Source organism: Sorex araneus, chromosome X, assembly GCF_027595985.1.
Source record: "Sorex araneus isolate mSorAra2 chromosome X, mSorAra2.pri, whole genome shotgun sequence".
In the NCBI taxonomy this organism is placed as follows: Eukaryota; Metazoa; Chordata; class Mammalia; order Eulipotyphla; family Soricidae; genus Sorex; species Sorex araneus.
In genome coordinates this window covers 92,522,904-92,546,545 of record NC_073313.1, presented here as the reverse complement: position 1 = coordinate 92,546,545, position 23,642 = coordinate 92,522,904, and the positions used below count along the sequence as shown (strand labels likewise).

Genomic DNA, 23,642 nt, shown 5'->3' with positions numbered 1-23,642 from the left:
AATAATAAAAATTAGAGCAGAAATTAATGACATGGAAACCAAAAAGACAATCCGAAAGATCAATGAAACAAAGAGCTGGTTCTTCGAGAAAATAAACAAGATTGATAAACCGCTAGCAAGACTCACAAAGAAAGAAAGAGAAAGAACCCTAATAAATCGAATCAGAAATGAAAAGGGGGACATCATAACAGAAACCAGTGAGATTCAAAAGATCATTAGAGACTACTTCGAAAGTCTATATGCCACAAAACAGGAGAACCTAAAAGAAATGGATGGATTCCTCGATTCTTACAATCTCCCAAGACTGAACAAAGAAGACTTGGAATACCTGAATAGACCCATCAATGTTAAGGAAATTGAAGCTGTGATCAAAAACCTCCCCAAAAACAAAAGCCCAGGCCCAGATGGCTTCACTGGCGAATTCTTCCAAACATTTAAAGAAGACCTGCTGCCTGTTTTCCTCAAACTTTTCCAGGAAATTGAAAAAACAGGAAATCTCCCAAACAGTTTCTATGAAGCACACATCTCCGTAATACCAAAAGCAAACAAAAACATCACTAAGAAAGAAAATTACAGACCAATATCCCTGATGAACAACGATGCGAAGATCCTCAACAAAATACTGGCAAATAGGATCCAACAACTCATCAAAAAGATCATACATCACGACCAAGTGGGATTCATCCCAGGGATGCAAGGATGGTTTAACATTCGGAAATCAATCAACATAATCCAGCATATCAACAAAAGTAAAGATAAAAACCATATGATCATATCAATAGATGCAGAGAAAGCATTTGACAAGATCCAACATCCTTTCATGATGAAAACCCTCGCCAAAATGGGGTTTGGAGGAACTTTCCTCAAGATAGTCGAAGCCATCTATCACAAGCCTACGGCAAGCATTATCCTCAACGGGGAAAAACTAAGGGCCTTTCCTCTGAGATCAGGCACAAGACAAGGATGCCCACTCTCACCACTCCTCTTCAATATAGTACTGGAAGTACTTGCGATAGCTATTAGACAAGAAAAAGAGATTAAGGGCATCCAGATAGGAAGGGAAGAAATCAAACTCTCACTATTTGCAGACGACATGATACTATATCTAGAGAAGCCTAAAACCTCTACTAAGAAACTCTTAGAAACAATAGACTTATACAGTAAAGTTGCAGGCTACAAAATCAATACCCAAAAATCCATGGCCTTCATATATGCAAACAATGAGGCAGAGGAAAGGGACATGAAAAAAGCAATCCCATTCACAATCGTGCCCCAGAAAATCAGGTACCTCGGAATCAGCTTAACCAAGGAAGTAAAAGACCTTTACAAAGAAAACTACATAACGCTACTCCATGAAATCAAAGAGGACATGAGGAAATGGAAACATATACCCTGCTCGTGGATAGGGAGAATCAATGTTGTCAAAATGGCAATACTCCCTAAAGCATTATACAGATTCAATGCGATCCCTATAAATATACCCATGACACTCTTCAAAGAAATGGATCAAGCAATCCTAAAATTCATATGGAATAACAAACGTCCAAGGATAGCTAAAACAATTCTTGGGAAAAAGATGATGGGAGGCATCACCATCCCCAACCTCAAACTTTACTACAAAGCAGTAACAATTAAAACAGCATGGTACTGGAACAAAGGCAGAGCCGTAGACCAATGGAACAGGGTGGAATATCCCTACACACAACCCCAAATGTATGACCATCTAATCTTTGATAAGGGAGCAAGAGATGTGAAGTGGAGCAAGGAAAGCCTCTTTAACAAATGGTGCTGGCACAACTGGACAACCACATGCAAAAAAATGGGTTTAGACCTTGACCTGACACCATGCACAAAAGTCAGATCAAAATGGATTAAAGACCTCAACATTAGACCACAAACCATAAGGTACATTGAAGACAAGGTCGGCGAAACCCTCCACGATATTGAAGATAAAGGTATCTTCAAAGGTGGCACGGAACTAAGCAATCTAGTAAAAACAGAGATCAACAAATGGGACTACATTAAACTAAAAAGCTTCTGCACCGCAAGAGATACAGTGACCAGAATCCAAAGACTATCCACAGAATGGGAAAGGATATTTACACAATACCCATCAGATAAGGGGTTGATATCAATGGTATATAAAGCACTGGTTGAACTCTACAAGAAGAAAACATCCAACCCCATCAAAAAATGGGGCGAAGAAATGAACAGAAACTTTACCAAGGAAGAAATACGAATGGCCAAAAGGCACATGAAAAAGTGCTCTGCATCACTAATCATCAGAGAGATGCAGATCAAAACAACCATGAGATACCACCTCACACCACAGAGACTAGCACACATCCAAAAGAACAAAAGCAACCGCTGTTGGAGAGGATGTGGGGAGAAAGGGACCCTTCTTCACTGCTGGTGGGAATGCCGACTGGTTCAGCCCTTCTGGAAAACAATTTGGACGATTCTCAAAAAATTAGATATTGAATTCCCATTTGACCCAGCAATACCACTGCTGGGAATATATCCCAGAGAGGCAAAAAAAGTACAATCGAAACAACATCTGCACATGTATGTTTATCGCAGCACTGTTTACAATAGCCAGAATCTGGAAAAAACCCGAATGCCCCAGAACGGATGACTGGTTGAGGAAACTTTGGTACATCTATACAATGGAATACTATGCAGCTGTTAGAAAAAAGGAGGTCAAGAATTTTGTAGTTAAGTGGATGGGCATGAAAAGTTTCATGCTGAGTGAAATGAGTCAGAAAGAGAGAGACAGACATAGAAAGATTGCACTCATCTATGGTATATAGAATAACAGAGTGGGAGACTATCACCCAAGAACTGTAGAAATAAGTACCTGGAGGTTGACTCCATGGCTTCGAGGCTGGCCTCACGTTCCGGGGAAAGGTCAACTCAGAGAAGCGATCACCAACTACATTGTAGTCGAAGGCCATGTGGGGGAAGGGAGTTGCGGGCTGAATGAGGGCTAGAGACTGAGCACAGCGGCCACTGAACACCTTTATTGCAAACCACAACAGCTAATTTGAGAGAGAGAACAGAAGGGAATGCCTTGCCACAGTGGCAGGGTGGGGTGGGGGGGAGATGGGATTGGGGAGGGTGGGAGTGACGCTGGGTTTACGGGTGGTGGAGAATGGGCACTGGTGAAGGGATGGGTTCCCGAACTTTGTATGAGGGAAGTATAAGCACAAAAGTGTATAAATCTGTAACTGTACCCTCACGGTGATAAAAAAAAAAAATTAAAAAATTAAAAAAAAAAAAAGTTTTCCCTTGAAGTCTTTTGCAATCTGAAGGAGAGTAAAATCAATCTTATCAATAAAAATAAAACTATGTCTAAAAAAAAAAAAAAAAAAAAAAAAAAGGAATGCCCTGCCGCAGAGGCAGGGTGGGGTGGTGGGGGTTGGGATGTGGGTTGTGGGAGGGATACTGGGAACATTGGTGGAAGAGAATGGGCACTGGTTGAAAGATGTAAACAATCACTGTATGACTGAGAATGCAAACATAAAAGTTCATAAGTTTGTAACTGTACCTCACGGTGATTCACTAATAATTTTTTTAAAAATAGTCTCTCTTCCACAACTAATGTGCTAGCATTCTGTTCCAAAGATGTTTTATATTCCAGTGTGTATATGAGAGTTGTGAGGAATTGAACCCAGGAAAATGATCTATACATGTAGAGTATGGTACCTACATCTATGCTACATAGTTCCCCAATGATTGTTACATGTATTTTAATGCCCTGTTGAGTTATTTTCCAATTCCCATATTTTATTAATTCATTCCCTCAGAAAATATTAACATAGCTCATATCATGTTTAGATTAGTATATATGAAGGTTATAGAAGTGACTAAGTTTAGGGTTAGTTTCCCAAAATTTGAAAATGTGTGGAGGTGGTTTGGTCTATTAAAGAGCCTGAGAAATGCTATATGCTTTTAGTGTACTGGGGGATAAAGATGATAATTTTCATAGGATATTGTATGCAGTCACATAATATGACTTCTCCTTCTCAAAAGGTGAGTGTCTGAGACTCCAACATAATTGGGTATGTCCAATGGCTCAACAAGTTTAATGGGAATACATAATGAGTGTCAAGAATAAAGATGTTATTTCAACACAAAATATATAACTAGACTGTTGTCTATTTTCCATCAATTCCTCATGTTTTAATACTAGACTGGATATTTGGTAGATGTCTATCAATCTAGAGACTAAGTGACATGAACTACTTTTAAACCCTAAAACTCAATGTATAACAGTTAAGGGAAGAATGCATCTAGATTTCCTGTAAGATAATCATGCAATCCATACTGCATTTTGAAATCAAGTTAGACAAAGCAGTGACCATAGAATCTTCTAAACTTCCTGGGGGCTGCTTGGAAAATATTAAAGGCAGCCTCTGGCAATAAGTAGTAGGAGAGAGGAAACAGCAAAGGATTGGTAAAGCATTTGGAATTACAATTCCTTCTCTTCAACCATGGTATGCTATGGAACATTTCAGCTCATACAGATTGGTGCTGAAAAACTGCATATTTGCTTCATTTTTTATATCATCTTCCTGATTTTCTAACAACCATAAGCGCCTACATTGCAGTAGAAAAATTTACTCAGCTTATCTACACAACATTATTCCTTTGTCTATAACCGAATTTTATTAATCTACCACTAGCTGGAATGTAAAGGTGAAACAATATGACAAACAGTTTTCATTATACATGCCAACAATGAAAAAACACAAAATGCAGGACTAAGAACACTAGTTGGATATATGGAGTACCTTTCTGTTAAAAAGAACACATTTTCTTTACATTTGCCCTTGTAACAGCACAATGAGACAGACATTACCATCCTATTTTATAACGGTAGATATTGTGGTACCAAGAGACAAAATAACTTGCCAGAATTCATACAGTTTTTGTCAAGGCCTGGCATAGAAGCCAGAACTCTGGACTTCCTAGACAATCTATTACTCAGAAGATTTCATTTTTTTTGCTGTTATCACTTCACATATGAGTTATCCAGGAAAAGTAACAAATCTACATACCATCCGAGATGCTAGACTTCTGCAATCTGTTTCATTTTGCAGGATTTCCTATGTTGTGTTGCTCTTCATTAACTATACACCAGAGGAGGCAGGAGACTAAAAATTGTCATTTGAATAAATTGACATCAATCTCCATAGATAAACAAATAATAACTCAGGAAATTGTACCTACTCTAAAGGAACAAGCACAAACGGAACTGTCTCATGCCTGCAGCTTTCATGTAAAGTAATAAAAGTTTGATGTAGAATCACAATTGAATTATAGTAGACACAAAAACTGACACAAGTTTAATAATACTATATTATCTACTGAAATAGAAAACAACAGATTTTTTAGTTGCTATAGAAAGCATTGGAAGAAAAATAAAGGCAGATGATTCCAATGAAAATTAAAATTTTACTATAATATATTCTATTAGTTTTCTTGGGAAAATTGAATATTAGCTATATATCAGTTAGATTCAGAGACCCATACTTGGATCAAGTTGAAAGTTCAATTAGTTGGTTCACAAAATAAGAAAATGCAGTTGACATGGAAAAACAAATGTTGGATTTCTAATATATTTGGGGATAAATACCCGCCCTTATGTCTCTGAAATCATCTTTTGTTTGTGGCATGGGTCACAATTGGTGCTCAGAGTTACTTCTGGCTTTGTGCTCAGGGATCACCTCTGTAAGTGCTCAAGGGACCATATAGGGTGCTAGAACTCGAACCCAAATTATCCCCATGCAAGGAAACACCTACCAGCTGTACTATCACTCTGGTTCCTCTCTGAGGTCATCTTACAGGATCTAACAGATGTAACATTTCAAGTATAATTTCAAATTGATTAAACTAAAGGTAAGGCAAATTCCTCATGGGCTCATAATTAAAAATAAAGAGATAATATGTGTATATCTGTTATTTAATGCTTGACATTTGGTAAATGATCAACAAAAGAAAACAGTATATAAATAGTTTTATTCACTAAAGTTTGGATATAGAGGGTTTTAGTATTAATATAGCCTGCTATTTAGCATCAAATTTTCAGATAATTAAAATGCTCTCTACACTATGAATAGTCAGATAAATGGAATGTACTAGATATGGTATTCTCTATATATTTTGGGTTTTAAAATTTGTATACAACATTTGGGAACTTGCATAGCTGTAGGATAACAATCTCAGGTAGTTTAGGTTTATTGGGTTACTCCCACACAGTGCTCCCATTCCTCTGTGTTTATTTGTAGCTTCTTAGTGTTCTGCTGACTTGTAAATATTATTTTTCTCTTCTCCTTGAGTCCTTTTCATAGTTTATTCAGAGCAGTGTCCTTTTGTATGGACACAGGACGACTGTAGCAAATGCTATGCTTTGGTAATCTGGGAGTCATTTGACTCTACATGATATTTTCCTCCTGGGCATCTGTTCTCTCGACCTCAGCTGCCCTTACTTCCTAGCATCCCCAAAAGCAGGGTCCCGACAAGGGAGAAGACGGACCCAGGGCAAGCGGTGAGTTGTGTGCTACCCTGGCATCGAGATGAGCCTGGCCAAAGTGCCTAATGCTTAACTATAAGTTAAGAGCTTGATCATGGACAAATGTTGTCATGATCCAAACAGTGATAACTAGATTTGGACCCTGCTAGGGTGAGGAATGATTAATCTGACCTGAGTGCTGTAGTTGAGTCTGGCAAGATGTTGCCAGAAGAGCTGCCTTGCAAGCCTCAATGTATCTCTTGCTATGTCCATACAAAAGGACATGGCTCTGAATAAATTATGCAAAGGACTCAAGGAGAAGAGAAAAACAATACATACAAGTCAACAGAACACTAAGAAAGAAGCTACAAATAAACACAGAGGAATGGGAGCACTGTGATGGGAGTAACCCAAAAAACTAAACAGCCTGAGGCTATGTTATCCCACAGATAGCAGAATAAATCAAAGGGCTGTGTTGGTCTTCAACTCTTACAGTATCAAACACTGTTCTAAATTTATTATAGAACTGATAATAGTACCAAGAAACCTTTACAATTGACTTTTATATAATTCCACTATAACAACCACTAAAAAAAAATCCAGGGGCTGGAAAGATAGTGCAGAGAATACGGCTCTTTCATTCATGTGGGTAACACAAGCTTGATCCCCAACATCCCTTATGTTCCATGGGCATATATTCCAAGCACGGCCAGGAGTGATTCCTGAGAACAGAGCCAGAAGTAAGCCCTGAGCAATGCCAGATGTGCACTCCCCCTCCAAATAAACTAACAAAAAAGCAAAATTTCAAGCTCATAAGTTGGTAAATATAGCAGATCCTTTGAATTTATGGCTTTAATATTTACAGCTTTGACTACTGATGAAATAATTCCATGAATCCATAATCTTGAATAGCAGTAACTCGTAAAATTTCTGACACTAGAATTTGTATGTTTGGTGTCAAGATGCTAATATACTAAAGTTGGAAAAGCTAGTGACTTGGCTGGTCACTAGTCCATCATCCCAACTTCTATGTCCTATGCATGTTAGTATATATACAACCACTCTACTGCAGTGATAAAAGTTAACTTTATTTGTGTGAAAAAAAAAATGCCTAGAAAAGCAAAACAACTATGACTGATAATACTGGCACCGAATAGAAAGTGCTAGTTCTCAGGCAGAAAATGACTTTGTGAACAACTTAGTCTTGTATTTATAGAATTATTAATGGTTTGAAAAGAGTCTTTGAAATTTTTCAGTTATGCATTAATGCGTTTCCTGGGGAAATTATATGCCAGAGTGATATTTTGAGGATGTGGAGAGGCAAAATTGTCATAGGTCCTATTCTTTGTGAATAGAGAAGGTGGGCTGTCCTCCCATTATTATGGTCCCTTAGAAACAATAGCATGTCACTTTCAATGGATAAGTCCATGAAAATGACTGCCGGAACTATTTTATGTATTCTTTATGTATCTTTCAGGCTATTCTGGAGACAAAGGGCTAGTAATCTGGTTTCAAGGACAATCAAATCAGTATTAAAATTCCACAGAAACAATTAAAATGGATGCTCACTCTAATAAAAACTGCAAGCCCTTATTAATTGACTTTTCACAAACAAAAATGCCTTTAATCTTCATTAAATAAATGTAAATGAATTCCATATGCTTTAATAACATTATGTAGCAGTTGGCACTTAGTCAAATTCTTTTATTCTTACCTGATTTGTCTTTGAATGTAATTTATGTTTGGTATTTCTTTTGTTGTATTCATCCTAAGTATTCATTCATTGAAAGCTCACACACTGTATCTTTAAAAGAAACTATTTTTACACTTAAAATTAAAAATCTTAGTTTCACAACATGTTTGTGTTGATTTTAAATAGAATTAAAAAACACATTTAAATTTGAAATGTCTGTGAGGTAAAGAGTCCAAATGTACAAAGAATTGTAATTCAAAAACATAAAGTCAAAGACGACATAGAATCCAATTTTGATAAACGACATTTGTATTCAAATATACTACAATGCCTACCAAACCTTGGAGTATCTCTGATAACATGCCAGAGATCAACTAGGAGTTCTAGTTTAATGAACATGGATAATTTCTTGGTGACAGAACCCAAAAGATAGGAAAAACATTTGGAAAGCGACAATATAAACTAATATTACTTTCTTCAACCAAAACAGTGTTGTGGAACCCTAATAGTTTATTGACCTATTCAGGGTTGTATCAGTCTACTGATTTGCACAAAATCAATTAATGTGAATTTAAAAGTAAACTATTCAATACTGGCTCATTCTGTAATCTGAACTTTTTTCAAAGAATTTAAGTGTTATGACCCCTATCAAGAGTTCCCAGGGCAGGAAGTAGTCAAAGAGCTTAACAGTCATTTTCTATCAGTTCATTGAGAAACAGTAACATTTACTAATATGCACACACACACACATACACACACATATAAATTGTATCTTCTGTCAGGTTTCACATTAGGTAAAGATTTTAATTTAGCTTTAATATATATTTTTGTTAAATATATTTTACAGATGATACTATTCCAATTCAGTGAGGGTTGTTAGTTCATTCAATTATCTTTCCTGTAAATAAGTAAAAAGGAAAAAACACAGCATTAAGTTCAATGAGCCATTTGTAATGTCTGATCTCTGGATTTTAATATCTAGCTGTCAACTGAAATAGCACGTCATCCATCAGAATAAACCTTCATCCACACTGGTAACCTCTCTCCTTTATTAATGCCTATCTAGAGTTTAAGGTACAAAAACTATTGCACATGGTACTAGGCAACAAGAATTAAAACATAACTCCTTAAGTTATACCGTGAAACTCTTTTTTTTTGCCAATGATCTTCACTTTATTCTCTCTATACTTTGGATACATTAAATATTTCAACAGAGAACTGATTATTATTATTTGGAATTTTCCTCCAACAATCAAACCTGCTGAAAAGGCCTCATCTGATAGTTTGTTTTCCATTGCTGAGAATGAACATTATAGGGGCTCACGTGGCTGCTGTCATTTTGGATTTGGATTTTGGATTTTGGGTTTTGGATTTCTGTTCTTTTAGCTGTGCTCACAGTCTAGATACATTTATATAAGTCTCTGGGTGCCAAAATTGGTTAGGAGACCTCCTGGATCATAGTCTTTAAGGAGCAGAGGGGCCGGCCGTGTCATGTGCGGCTATACCGTGAAACTCTTATGAGCAACGTTCTTCCAACTTCAAGGGACAGTGAATCTACTTAGACTCTATTTATTAATATGCATCATGATAATTTCCCACTAATATATATGCATATATACATATATACACATGCATACACAATATACATATACTAGAGTTTGAACTTCATGCATCCGAGGCATGGATGTATTCTACTACTGAATCACATAACGAGCCTCCTCCTGATCATTTCAAGGCATCTTATTGGATCTTATTTTGTTTACAGACCAGCTTTACTATAGATACATAGTAAAAACAATATATAAAGTAAACTTGATATGTATACATATGTCAAGAAGTTTTATAAACTATCATATCAAATGTTTCCTTTCTGTAATTTTCATCTATTTCATCTATTTGTACCCAACAAACTAGCAAACTGAACCGTTTTTTCTTTGTTGTATTTGTGCTTCAGGTACTTATAGTCAGTTCCTATGTTTCTAATTAGTCATTATTTAAGGAGAAATATTTACTCTTTTATAATAAATTTGTCTCTTAAAGACTATTTAAATGATACAGCATTTGAAAAGCTATACCTGTGAATGTCATGTTACGTGTGCCTATGTGAAGCAGATAAAGTTTTTTCCCACTTGATTCACTAAGACTGACATGGGAAATACAGGGCACCTTATATCAAAACTCTGGGAAAATACTCTTAAAGGTATATAATAATTATTCCAAAGAAGCTATGTTAAGTTAGTTAAACAACATATTATCATTGCATCATTTTCCACATTTGCCCAGTCATGCTTATCTCACATTCCTCTATTACATTAGCTACTCCTATAGATCACAGCTTTAAGTAAATTAGTTTATGTTCTGTAGAATATGCTAGTTTTCTAGGTGTGAATAGCATTTTGTTGGCTACTTATGGAAATTGTTCATTCCCTGTGATGACTTAGCCTTTCTGTGCTTTCCAAGATATACTTTAATTGGTATGTCTTTGGTCAGACAGTTCAGTTCTTCCAACTGCCACTATGACTTTTTTGAGCTAAGAGGTTACTGTAGAATAACCTTGGTTTGTCGTTTTCCCGTGGCAGCAGGGAGCTTAGGTTTCTTGGGCTACACCCGTCACAGTTGCTCCTGAGGCACTCCTATTCCTCTGTGTTTATCTTGAACCTCTTCTCTGTGCTCTGCTTCCCCAACGCATTCATCACCTCTTTGCTCTAAGCAGTGCCTGTGACTTGTAAAGTCAAATTCCTCAGAAATCTCTGATTTTGTATTTGCAAGTGAAATATCGCTTTCTCCTTTCCTTATGTCCTTTTGCATAGACAGCTACTGCTGTGCTTTTGTAACTTAGGAGTTAATTGACTCCGAATAATATTCACTCCTGGGCATTTGTTTTCTTCACTTAAGCCTCAGTTGCCCTTAGTTCCAGGCACCCCAAAATTACGGTCTCGGCAAGGGACTGGATGGACCCAGAGCAACCTGTGAGCTAACCTGGCGTCAAAATGGGCCAGGCCAGGCAAAACAAGCACCATAATACTTAACTATAAGTTAAGAGCATGGTCATGGAAAACTTCTGTCATTATACAAAGAGTAACATCTGGATAGGACCCTGCTAGGATTAGGAAAGACTAACCTGGCCTGTGCAATGTAGTCTGAGATCTCTTGCGAGATGTCCCCAGGAGAGCCACCCTATAAGTTTCATATATCTCTTACTGTGTCCATACAAAATGACTAATACTATTAAGAAGTAGAAATAAGATGAATGTTTAAATGGTGGTTGGACAAAGGAAAGGAGAAATACACTGCTAGGTGGTGTTTCGCCCTTAAGCAGATTTCCTGGCTGTGGGAGAGCTTTGTCTTATTTTAGAAGAGCCGCCCTTGAAGGAAGGACTTTTATGTGTTGATTTTGCTACTTGACCTGGCTGTAGTTGCTACTCCCAAAGCTTGGAGGTTGAACGCTAGACCAAGGTGGAAGACAGAGCTCAGAGAGACTTATGGGGAACAGGAGGAGATGGGAATGAGGGGCAGTGTTAGACTGGAATGGAGCACTTTGTGAGATTGGAACAAACGCATGGGGAGAATGGAATAAACAGCAATTGATCGCCAATCAACCTGGAGGCCCTGGTCCCTCTTTCAAGTGTCTGTTGGCAGGGGCTGCAGGTTGGGATGGGAAAGCAGCTTATGGCCACTGAATGGCGGTCGAGAGAGAGACCAGGCTTCCATCATCACACACTTATTTATTTTGTGTATTCACAGGTTATTTAGTCTTTCTGTATCTCAACTCTGTCATACAAAAAATGGAGATAATAAAATATCAAAATACACTGGTACCCTCTGAAAATTGAACCAGAATATAGTAATGCAGAAGGAGTAGCATATTTGATTTATGATATAATGTTATTCTTTATAACAGCTATTGACATGCCATAGTATAGTATTTCAACTTTATATAATATTCTTTCAGGTCACATTCAATTACATGCAATAGATATCATGGGCGAATGGACAATCACTCCTATTTTAAATACAGTCTAAATAGTCATAGGGACAAGTTACAGACCTCGAATTCAAATGTGTGACCAAAGTCATGAAGTTAACTAAAATAGCCAAGTCAGGAAGGAGTAGAACTAAGGTCTCATTCTGAGTCAACTTTGACACCCATGCTTCCAAATTCAAGTTGCTTGCCTCTCAATACACTCCAATAACATTAAGTATCTTCCTCTCAATAATACTTTTAACTAAATTTCTAGTTAAGCTTACCGATGTTATATTAACATGAGTAGACAGCAGGTAGGTTTACTTCCAGTATATTTCATTATTATAATGGCTTGTGTTTGCAGGCCAGTATGTATCTTAACCTCAAGTCATAACCAAAAAGTCTAGAATTTCACTCAACTGTTTAGTATAGAGTGAATGATGCTTTTATAAATTGAGTTTGTGGTGCCCTTCTAAATTCTTCCCTTATCTACATGTTAATACCAAAATCATAAGGCAGTTGTGCTCACCATCATTATTAACAATCAATACATATTCTAGTCTTCCTGCTAATAAGAGTACTGACCTCAAGTCGAGCTATCAAGGAATTAATAGGTGAATAGACACTTGATGGGAAAGTTGTGTAGAAGACCACCAAGCACAATGAGTGAAACAGTAATACTGTAGCACTGTAACACTGTCTCCCTGTTGTTCATTGATTTGCTCGAGTGGGCACCAGTAACGTCTCCATTGTGAGACTTGTTGTTACTGTTTTTGGCATATCGAATACAGACTCTACCGTGCGGGCAGGATACTCTTGGTAGCTTGCCCAGCTCTCCAAGAGGGACAGAAGAATCAAAACTGGGTTGGCCATGTGCAAGGCAAATGCCATACCCGCTGTGCTATCACTCCAGCCCCCAAATCAGTAACACAGGAGGCTCAATTAGCACCAACCATCTAGCTAGGTATATCCTCAGAAATTGACTTCAGTATATACCATTGGGAGAAGAAATTTCAAAAATTGATTTTAATATAATTTTTGATACTCCCATTTTGTTGTAACAAGGACTATGAAGCAAATTTGTTTATGCAGCTATAGGGTAAGAGTTGCACGGTGAGAGAAACTGAGGACATTGGTTGAGGGAATGTCACGCTAGTGGTAGGATTGGTGTTGGAACATTAATTGCCTGAAAAATGATGTTGCAAATAAGTGTTAAAAATTTTTAAGTGAAAAAAAACTGAAATAGATAAAGTATATATAAAGCAAGGCTGAGATAATCAGATACAATTACTTAGTGAGTAACTTGCACAATAAAATCAGATGCTGAAAAGTATAGTGATTTTAGATTAAATTGCAGTTTATATCACAAATTAGAAAATTAATCATTTATTTAATCTTAGATTTTATTTTACATGTTACACCAGACCATCTGCTTAAGAGGAACTTTATGACAATGCTGAGTCTTTTCTTATTAACCTTGCCCAGACTAAATGTATGTGTTGGTAATTCCCATTACATTGGTATAAAATATACTATCAGTGATTTAAAATAATTGTAACTAAATTCCTCAAGATGTGCTACATAAAGATATACCAGATTGTCACAGCACTATCAAAGTTTAATTGATCTAATTTAGACCTCATCTTATTAAATTGTGCGTTATAATTCTTTCTTTGACCAAATGATTGCAATCTTGTCACTTGTATTTATACATGTCATTAACATATCAAAAACCTTTCAATATCAAAGCATTTTGACTTTCAAAAAATTTCCCTTTCACTGATCAACTACAAAATTAGTGCCTTGTTCTGCATGCACTAGTGAATTTACCTTGAATCTTAAGCTTCAGAGCACCTCATTTGCATAAGACTTATATGTCAGTATTCCCTTTCACACCTATTTTTTCATATATAATTCTGTATTCTTTAAAGAAAGCCCTCAAATTGAATAAACTTCATGTCCCAAAAAAACTTGGATCTCCACACCTGACTGCTATCCTTCCAGAAAGAGAAGTGGCTGTAAAGAGAATAACTTTAGAAACTTAAAACAACAAAAAATGAGTAATTGTAACTCTAGAGAAGTTAGGACTATGAAACGTCATGATACAATATTTATTTCTCTCTTTCATGGTCAGCACCCTGCTAACAGTCAGATTGAAGTTAGTTCCTACAAACTGAGAAATTGAAAAAGTCCATTCAAGTGCTTAATATAGGTAGCTCTTGTCAAGCATAGTATGTTGATCATCATTTGATGTGCATAATGACAAAAATTGTCCTCCTAATTAGCCTAGCATATTATTGTTGAAAAGGTTCTGTTTGAATCCAGTGCTTTGCTGCACAATAACAGTTTATTTTGATCTGTTGATTACATATACTTTGCCATATATAACATCCTTTCCTCTGATGCTAAAAATCTGAGCTGAAGGAAAAAATTGATACTATTCATCATTTGGAGCTTTGCAATAAAATTGAAGCTCATGACCTCAGTAAACCAGTTTTCACCAGATATTGCTATTTTGTTTTCACAAAGTGATCTTCTGGAGTTGGAAGAATCTGACCTAGAATTTAGCCCCCTTTCCATTAAACTTCACTGTACTTAGATATTGCTCTAGTATAAACTGGGGAATCATTAAAATGAAACTTTAAAAAATTTTAATTCTCCTTTAGACACCATGATTTACAGTAGTGATAATGGTAGGGTTTCATGCATAAAACATTCCAGCACCGCAACCTCCACCAGAGTGTCTGTTTCCCTCCACCATTGTCCCATTGTCCTACCCTCATCATCCTTTCCCACCCCCTGTGCCCCCTGCAGTGAGATGCTTCTTACTAAAGACCAGTTACTAATAATACAACATCCTCACCCAATATTTATCCTCAGCCTTATTTTTAAAAGTTCTCTTAGAAATTGTCAACCCTGCGAGGGAAGGTTCTATTTCAGAATCAACCTTCCTCCTTACCCTTTTTATTATTTTTCTTATGACTGCCATTTCACCACTTAGCACAACTGCAATATTTTTATATAGTACATTAAGAATGTTTTCAGGGAAATATCATGAGGTAGCTCAAAGGATGGAGCACATCTCTTGCATTGACAAGTCTCCAAGTTGGAAACCTGGCACTGCATGGCCACTAGCAAGGCCAGGTGTGGTCGCTGTGTTCCCTAGTACCAGTGAACCACTCAATTAACAATCAGGCCCAAATTGCCAGGCTGAGTATGAACAGAAATTGCCCCTCAGCTTCTAAGCCCCTCCAGAAAAGAATATTTTACAGAATAGAAGAAATTCAGGTGCATTATAAGAAAAAAACATTCAGTGAAATTAGTTCAATGAATGAAAAGAACAATGGATTAGGAATCAGAAGATTAAGTTCCAGTGACACTCTCTCTGTGAAATAGCTCTGGAACTGTGCACTCATTTGCAACTCTGTGGAACTCCTAAACTTCCACAGTACTGCTAATGAACAGAGATGGTGAGCCCTAATGATGTCTCACTCATTTATCTCATTCATTAACCTGTCATATCAAATGTCATTCTATGCCAAGATTCTCGAACAAAAGAACTCCAACTTTAATTAAAAACTGAATATATATGAAATATCCTTTTCAAAACTAACATGCTAAGTTCTAAAAGTCGTAAGAAAATGGAATATTTTTTTTTATCTTCCGTCAGCCATTTTAGGAACGAGTGTAAATGTTCTTGCTTTGAAAATACTCACTATTCTTATCATTTTCCCTTAGGCTAAGGGCTAAGCTATAAATCATAACCAAAGTGGCAGGACTTTCAAGCATCAGTGCAGGACATAGAAGTAGCAACCCATCAGCAAGTAGGTCTTGTGGCATCCCTCAAATAGTACAAATCAATGGTGCCATTTAAGGGATTATATATTCCTTTAGTTTACTGATATTAAGAAGCTAAAGTATAGATGACTAATATGGAGGAAAAAAGATTAGAAGAAAAAATTGAAGAGTATAAGAGTACACTGGTAAATGCTGACCAAGCTTATATAAATATATCAGGTCAAGTAGAAAGTGTGTGCTCTAATGAGATTTAAAGATTATATTATTCATTTGCTGTTCACAAGATAATAAAACCTCTCATATATGAACATATCCCATACTTCAATTAATGTGCACTTTCTACTCAACAGCTTTAAGTATGACTTCAGGCTCTTAGAGGAAAAATACACTTGAAAGATGAGGTTGTTCATTAATATCTCTTCATGACAGAATTAGACACAGTTTATATTTAAAAGTACCAACACACCGTAAAGTGAACGTCAGTGAGTTGAGCTACTTCTAGATTTTTTTAAATTAGGCTTCAGAAGAAGAGTAAAATAGAGGCTGGAGTGATAGCACAGTGGGGAGGGTGTTTGCCTTGCACGCGGCCGACCTTTTTCGATTTCTGGCATCCCATATGGTTTTCCCGAGCACCACCAGGAGTAATTCCTGAATGCATGAGCCATGAGTAACCCCTGTATATTGCCGGGTGTGACCCAAAAAGCAAAACAAAAAAAAGAGAGAGAACAGTAAAGTAGGCAGCATTGGTCTTTCTGGATTTGCTTTTCCTTCTAAATATTCTTATTTTTAGATCTCATTCTTTGTTTATCTTAGAGGGTAGCAGAAGTATTCTACACAATCTTCTAGATTAATAGCAGAATAAACAACAATATCATCTTCAGAACTTTCCCATTTACTCATCAGTCAATCCAAAACTCTGTTTTAACTTTTATTTTTTATTTTTTTAAATTTTTTTTGGTTTTGGGGTCACACCCAGTGATGCCCAGGGTTTACTCCTGGCTCATGCACTCAGGCATTACTCCTGGTGATGCTCGGGGGACCATATGTGATGCTGTGATTTGAACCCGGGTCGGCCGCATGCAAGGCAAGCATCCTACCCACTGTACTATTACTCCAGCCCCTGTTTTAACTTTTAGATTCTACTTTCAAATGAGAAACATAAAAGTGACATGAATAAGCAAATCAGACAAAATATGCCCATGCAAGTAGCTGCACTTTAGCATAGAATTACTAGAGCAATAATGCATTGATTCCCAAGAAATCATTTCAGACACCAGAGAGGAAAGTGGAAGCTGTCTGAAAAGAAATAAAATGTATGCACATATCTAAAGATAAATCTGATATTCCTCCTCTTCTATAATATGGACCAAATGGGACTGTAGAAGGAAATACAAAACATACTTAATAAAAATATATGGTATGGAATACCATTAGGAAACAAAAGTTAGGACTCAGACTAGATGATGACAGTCATTAAATATATTGAGAGAAGACAGGTGTCGAAAATAGGACTCAGTACTTGAGTACACAGAACTCAGTAATCTCAGTACTTCAGTCCAGACTGTTCAGCATACTATTAAATAAAGTTGCCATTGACAAAGAAATCATGTACTGCTAGATTAATCTGAACTGCTAGAATACCACCTATTTTCTGTTAATGTGCTTTTTTGAGTCACAGGTGGCAGTGCTTAGGGCTTACTCCCAGCTCTGTGCTCAGGAGTCAGTCTTGGCAGGATCTGGGGGGAGGAGTACCACAAAGTAATACTACTGAAATAGCCTTGAATTTCCTCTTTAGAGATGAGTAGGTACCTATCGAATTAGTTATTTTAATTATAGAATTATCAAAAATTAAAAAACCTAATTGGATAGGTATAAATTATTATAGAATTAATTAATTATAGAATTATCAAGGAAAAATCTCCTGCCTCCATACCAGGCTGTCTTCACTGGGGCAGCTTGGAAGGGGGCTGGTTGAGTTTTCCTCCCTGCCCCAAGCACAGCCATGGTAGCCAAAAACCTCCAGAGCCCAGCCACAGACGGGCTCAAGGCCACTCTCTACATGCTCGGACGACTCTCACCCATGAAAGAACTGACAGCGGAACCCAGGTATGTGGGATCCATGACTGAGATCTCCAAGCCTGCTCATGTTGGGACTGGATCTCCTCCACCCAGATCCCCAGTTTTCCAGCAGTTTGGCAGTCATATCCACAAACTGCCCCTGGCATCATGCCATCTCATCAACAGCCAAGATCCAGAGACTATAAAACAAAGCTCCCGGAAGAGAGTGATGCAGAATCTCACATGGCAGAGCTTGGCAAGTGTATTTCATATGCCAAAACCAGTAATAATAATAGGTCTCATTCCCCTGACCCTGAATGCAACAGGGACAAGTGGAGATATTACTGGTGTCCACTCATGCAAATTGATGAGCAACAGGATGGCAGTGAGACAGTCATATAGTGATAGAATTATCAAGCTAGAATATTATTTAATAAACACCATTTAAATATAAAATATATATTTACCCTGTTTATCACTATTGACAGCAGACTGCAAATTTCCAAATTTGATATATTGAAAATATTACTATATTTCTATTACGTTGAGAAACTTATGAAATAATATTCTTTGGGATTTAAGGTCATACCAAGTGGTGCTTGGAGCTTACTCATGGGATCATATGCAGTGCCTGAGGTCAAACCCAGGCCAGCTGTATGAAAGTTTCTTCTATACTATCTCTCTCATCCCTATAATGATATTCCATATTAAATGGCAACTGATACTTCTATATATATTGGAGAATTAACTTACTGAAAATCATATACAATGATAATTTTAATTTTTTGTACATAACAATTAATTTAAAAATTAAACTAGTGTTTGCATTACTTTGGCCATTTATTTTTAGTGGTTAGCTCTTCTATTACTTTCAGAAAAAATGCCCAAAGCCAAGGATACTACATATAATTCCAAAGCTATAGACTGAAACCTTTTTTGGCTTATTGAAAGTAAATAATCATGTAGATTAAGATGTATCTCATTCCATGCAAATCTTCATGAGCAATGTTGGAACCACCTTGTCCTCCAAGCTTTATTTTCTTATCTTTTATATCTAAATGTTTTATTACCTGTGTCTATACCTGATTAGTATTAAATGTCATAAACTTATTAATTTTACATTTTACATTCAGAAAAGCCATATTCCTTAGTCATTATGCCATTTAGGCATAACTGAGTGGAAATTCTACTGATCATTGTAATGTCAATACAAGTAGAAAACAGTCACTTCCCAGCAGTTAAGATAGCAAATTACCATCACCAGTCAGTGCCATATATTTTTCTACCACAATTTGTCATTTACTAGAACAGATTAAAGCATATCAATGTTTCAGCCAGCCTAAGCCAAGAACAGCTTATGAACTAATTTCAATTTAATTTTAATTAAAAGGCCCTTGCATATGTTTTAGCATACCATTTTTCATTGATAACCAGTAGAAAAAATATCTCTCAAAGTAATATTTTTGTCTTGAGGAGAAAAACCAAGTTTCTATATTTGCACACCTCATGCAGAGTTAGTTTAGACAAAGCAAAGTAATGTAGAAGAACTACTAAAAATAAGGGGGAAAGAAAGTTCTAAATATTACCCATCTACTTCTGGTGATACAATCTGAATCAAAAGGAGGTCTATACATTAACAAAATCTAGTGGTTGTTTTTTAATTTATTGGGTGGAGGGGTTGGAGGCATACCTGGCAGTGCACAGGACTTACTCCTGGCTCTGTGCTCAGAGATAATGCCTGGCAGACTAGGGTGGAAGGCAATATGTGGTGCCAGGGATCAAACCCAGGTCAACTGTGTACAAGGCAAGTGTCATACCTACTCCATACTCATAATATCTGTTTTCATTTTATAAATATATTGAAGGATGTCAGAAAGTACAAAACACTAAGGCTTTATTATTTACAATGTTGTTTTTTGGTTTCTTTGTTTTTTTTTATTTTGATGAGGACCTCCTAGTCTGTGCTTCAGAGGCCTGAGGGTAATTTCTAGCAAGCAGTTCAATATTAAAGCTCAAGGACTTAATGCTACTCAGGCCCTGTGGTCCAAGAATACTCAGACAACCCAGAAATGACCAGAGCCAGGGCAAGAAGTGTTTAGGAATCTCAAGAGATGTGCTTAGCAAAGCTTGGGGGACCACGTGATGCCAACAATTAAATTAGGACTGAAGGCATGAAAGGCATACACCTTAAACCCTGTACTATCTCTCACGTTCCCCATGTTTTTTTATTGACATAACATTAGTTTACACACTGTGTTTTAGGGATTAAAGTGCATGCATCTTCAAAGAATATGTTACTCTGCCATGTCCACCGTCAAAGTACTAACATCCTTCCACCACATTTTTGTTCCCTTCTTAATGACCCTCCATTTTTAAAAAAGTATTTTGAGATATTTTTATGCTAGTTTTTATAAAGGTTGAACTAATTTGCATCCCTTCCAACAATAAATCAGGACTTCTGGAGCCATAAAAATAGTATGGGGATAAAGGTGCTTGCTTTGATTGCAACTAACCCTGGTTTGATCACTGGTACCGCCTAGGGTCCTTCAGTCCTTCAATATGGACAGAGGTAATACTAGAATTGAGTCAGGATTAAACCCTGAGTACAACCAGGCATGGCTCAAAAGCTACGAAAAGCTACACTCTTACCAGCATTTTTCCCTGCCCTTCCCTGTTGCAAACGTCATTCTCACTGTAGTGAGGATATCCTTTGATTCGCATTTCCCTATTCATAAAAAAGTGAGAATTATGTTCAGTGTCTATTTTGGCTACCTGTACAACATTATATCATAATGCAGAAGCTTTTTAGTTTGATGTAACCCTATTTATCATTGCTTTCATTGTCCTTGCCAATAGAAGAAAATCAGTGAGGATATCAATGAAGCTGATAGTGTTATGCTCACGATTTTTCAAAATTATGTTAGCTGCAATAATCTCTAGAATAGTTAAGGACATATAAGTAATTGCTAAAAAGAAATAATATAAAATATAAAGAGTTGTGCATCCCATGCTCATGAACTGGATTAGTACTGCCAAAAAAATTCCTACCTAAAGCACTATATGGATTCAACAGAATCCCTATCAAAATCCCAGTGATCTTATTTCAGAAAATAAAGTTTATCAAAATTTACATGGGACCACAAAATAACCCAAATAACCAAAGTAATCCTAAGGCAAAGGAAGAACAATGGAGATAGCACACTCCCCAATTTAAAACTTTACTACAAAGTTACAATGCTCAAAACAGTATGGTATTGGAACAGACAGACACATAGAACAATGGAATAAATTTGGGAGCGCAGAACTAAACCTCACATATATGAAAAGTTATTCATGACAAGAAGTCCAAGAGCATAAATTGGAAAAAGAATAGTCTCTTCAATTAATAGTGCTGGTAATATTGTCTAGTCACATACAGAAGAATGAAACTGAATCACAGTCTCATACCGTGCAAGAGTTTGCATAGATGGATTAGAGATTTAAGTGTTAGACCTGAAATACTACCCTTTTCAAGGCTGCTATTTTTTAAAATTTATTGAATCACTGTGAGATAGTTACAAGTTTTCATGTTCGGGTTACAATCACATAATTATCAAACACCCATCCCTCCACCATTGCTGCTATTTTTACCTGTATGAATGTACTTTGAACTGTCCAAGAAGTTTCTGATGCACTCACGCCACCTAAAACTCTTTCGATTTTAGTTCAAAATCCTCCAATCTATTTGAATTCACTTGGTAATTTAAACATGTGATTTCTTAAATGACTCTCAGAAGAACTGTGAGCACTCAAAAACAGTTTCAATGAAAAAGATGTCATAGGTATCTATACTTTTTCTTTGTCATATAGACATAATATTTCTATTTGCCCATTTTTACTTGTTCTCTTTGACTTAATCCCAACACGAATGAGACCAATGTAGAAGCTATATCTTCAAATGGGTAATTTTAATTTTAATCTGTCTAGTGGATACAGAAGAAGGCATAATCCCAAACAGCTGTGCAGAAATATGTGTCATAGTTACAAAGAAACTGGAAAGACCATCTGCATTTCTAAACTAAAAGCATATGTTCTGTTGACTGTGGGTCAGTGGGATCAACTTAATTTCACCTCTAAATCTTTCTATTCCCCTTACCATCCATAAAAGTCAGGCAACTGAGAAGGTTCATTCAGGCATGTCTGTGTTGGGGGAGGAGGATGAATTTAGAGAAATAGATTTAAATAAGAGAGACTTATTACTACGCAAGCACTGTTTAATAGAAAGATGCAAAAGAGGTTCATGTGCATTTGTACAAATAGCTTTGAATGTTTTCACAAAAGCACTTCTACTTTTCTATTCTCCTTCCATCTCCCCTGCTTAGTTTATGGATACATTTGCTGACTTCTATGTTTAGAGATCACAAAGAGACTTATATAAATGGGATTTTGTATACTCTTTTATAATAAGAACCTTGTGTGGTAACACAGAAAGAGACAGGGTATTTCATGCATGTGACTGACCTTGGTTCCATCCTCACCCCAGCATCACATGCCCCCCAACTATTGCAAGCTGCTGCCATGGAGGCCTCTGAACACTGCCAGGATAGCCCAGATAGCACTCAGCACTGCAAGCCCTTGAAGCATGACATCCTCAGTTCCTTGCACTGAGCCACAGACAGGGTTACTAAAGAATCACTGGAAGGGATCTGAGGTCTCCAGAGCACTGTTCTCTATCATACAAACACACACACAAATCGTGTTACCTAGAAACCGACTTTTAGAATTATTATCATCATTTTTTCCTTTACCTTTATTTCATCATTGTTGCGGTGACTAAGGTTATGATGGCACATGGAGTTATGTCGTGGATGCTATAGCAAACTGCTTGAGATAGTGCTTGAGATACCACAAATGGCAACACCACTGGGATCACACTTGGTGGAATATGGAGTAGTGTTTGGGATAGAACTCAGAGCCTCAAACCTATAAGACACGTGCTTGACCCAAGAGCCAAGGCCCTAGAATTATTATTTTTATTGGAATATATGAGGTATAAAATATTCTCTATACCTACAACGATTTTAGTATGTTTAATACAGAATGTTTCCTCAAAGTCTCCATAGTAATAGAGTAACAAAATGTTTCTTTCTGCTTAGATTTGACAATCTATAGGCATCCATTATGACTAACACATATTAGAATGTAATACTAAGGGGTAATGGCTTACTAAAACTCAGTTTTAGGAACTTCAGTTATTCTTTTCTACACTTGATCTTAGCCAAAAGGCTTAGAAGTGATCAGCTAGGTTTTCTTGCTCTCTTTTAGGAAATTATGATGCTGTAAAATATTCAGCCAGGTTAAATGAGAAAATAGTAATACTTTTTATGGGAATGGGGGACACACAACTTCTGTGCTCAGGCCTTACTTCCGACTACACTTACAAATCACTCCCTGTGTTGCTCTAGGGGCCATATGCAGTATGTGTAGAACCAGGATAGGCCAAGTCAAGCTCCTTCCTCACTGTACTATCTATCCAGCTCCAGAAAAAATAGCAATTTTAAAATAAAATAAGGAAACAATAAGCACATTTTAAAACTTAGTGGTGAAACTAAAGGCACAAGTATGTGTTGTGCGTG

At 36.8% G+C, this 23,642-nt stretch overlaps 1 protein-coding gene and 1 pseudogene across 1 annotated transcript in view; both read right to left on the bottom strand.

The window, feature by feature from the left end:
• Positions 1–23,642, bottom strand: part of TENM1 (teneurin transmembrane protein 1) — a 1,051,200-nt gene that overhangs the window by 831,191 nt on the left and 196,367 nt on the right. The window lies entirely within an intron of this gene.
• Positions 23,176–23,304, bottom strand: LOC129400322 (U2 spliceosomal RNA; annotated as a pseudogene).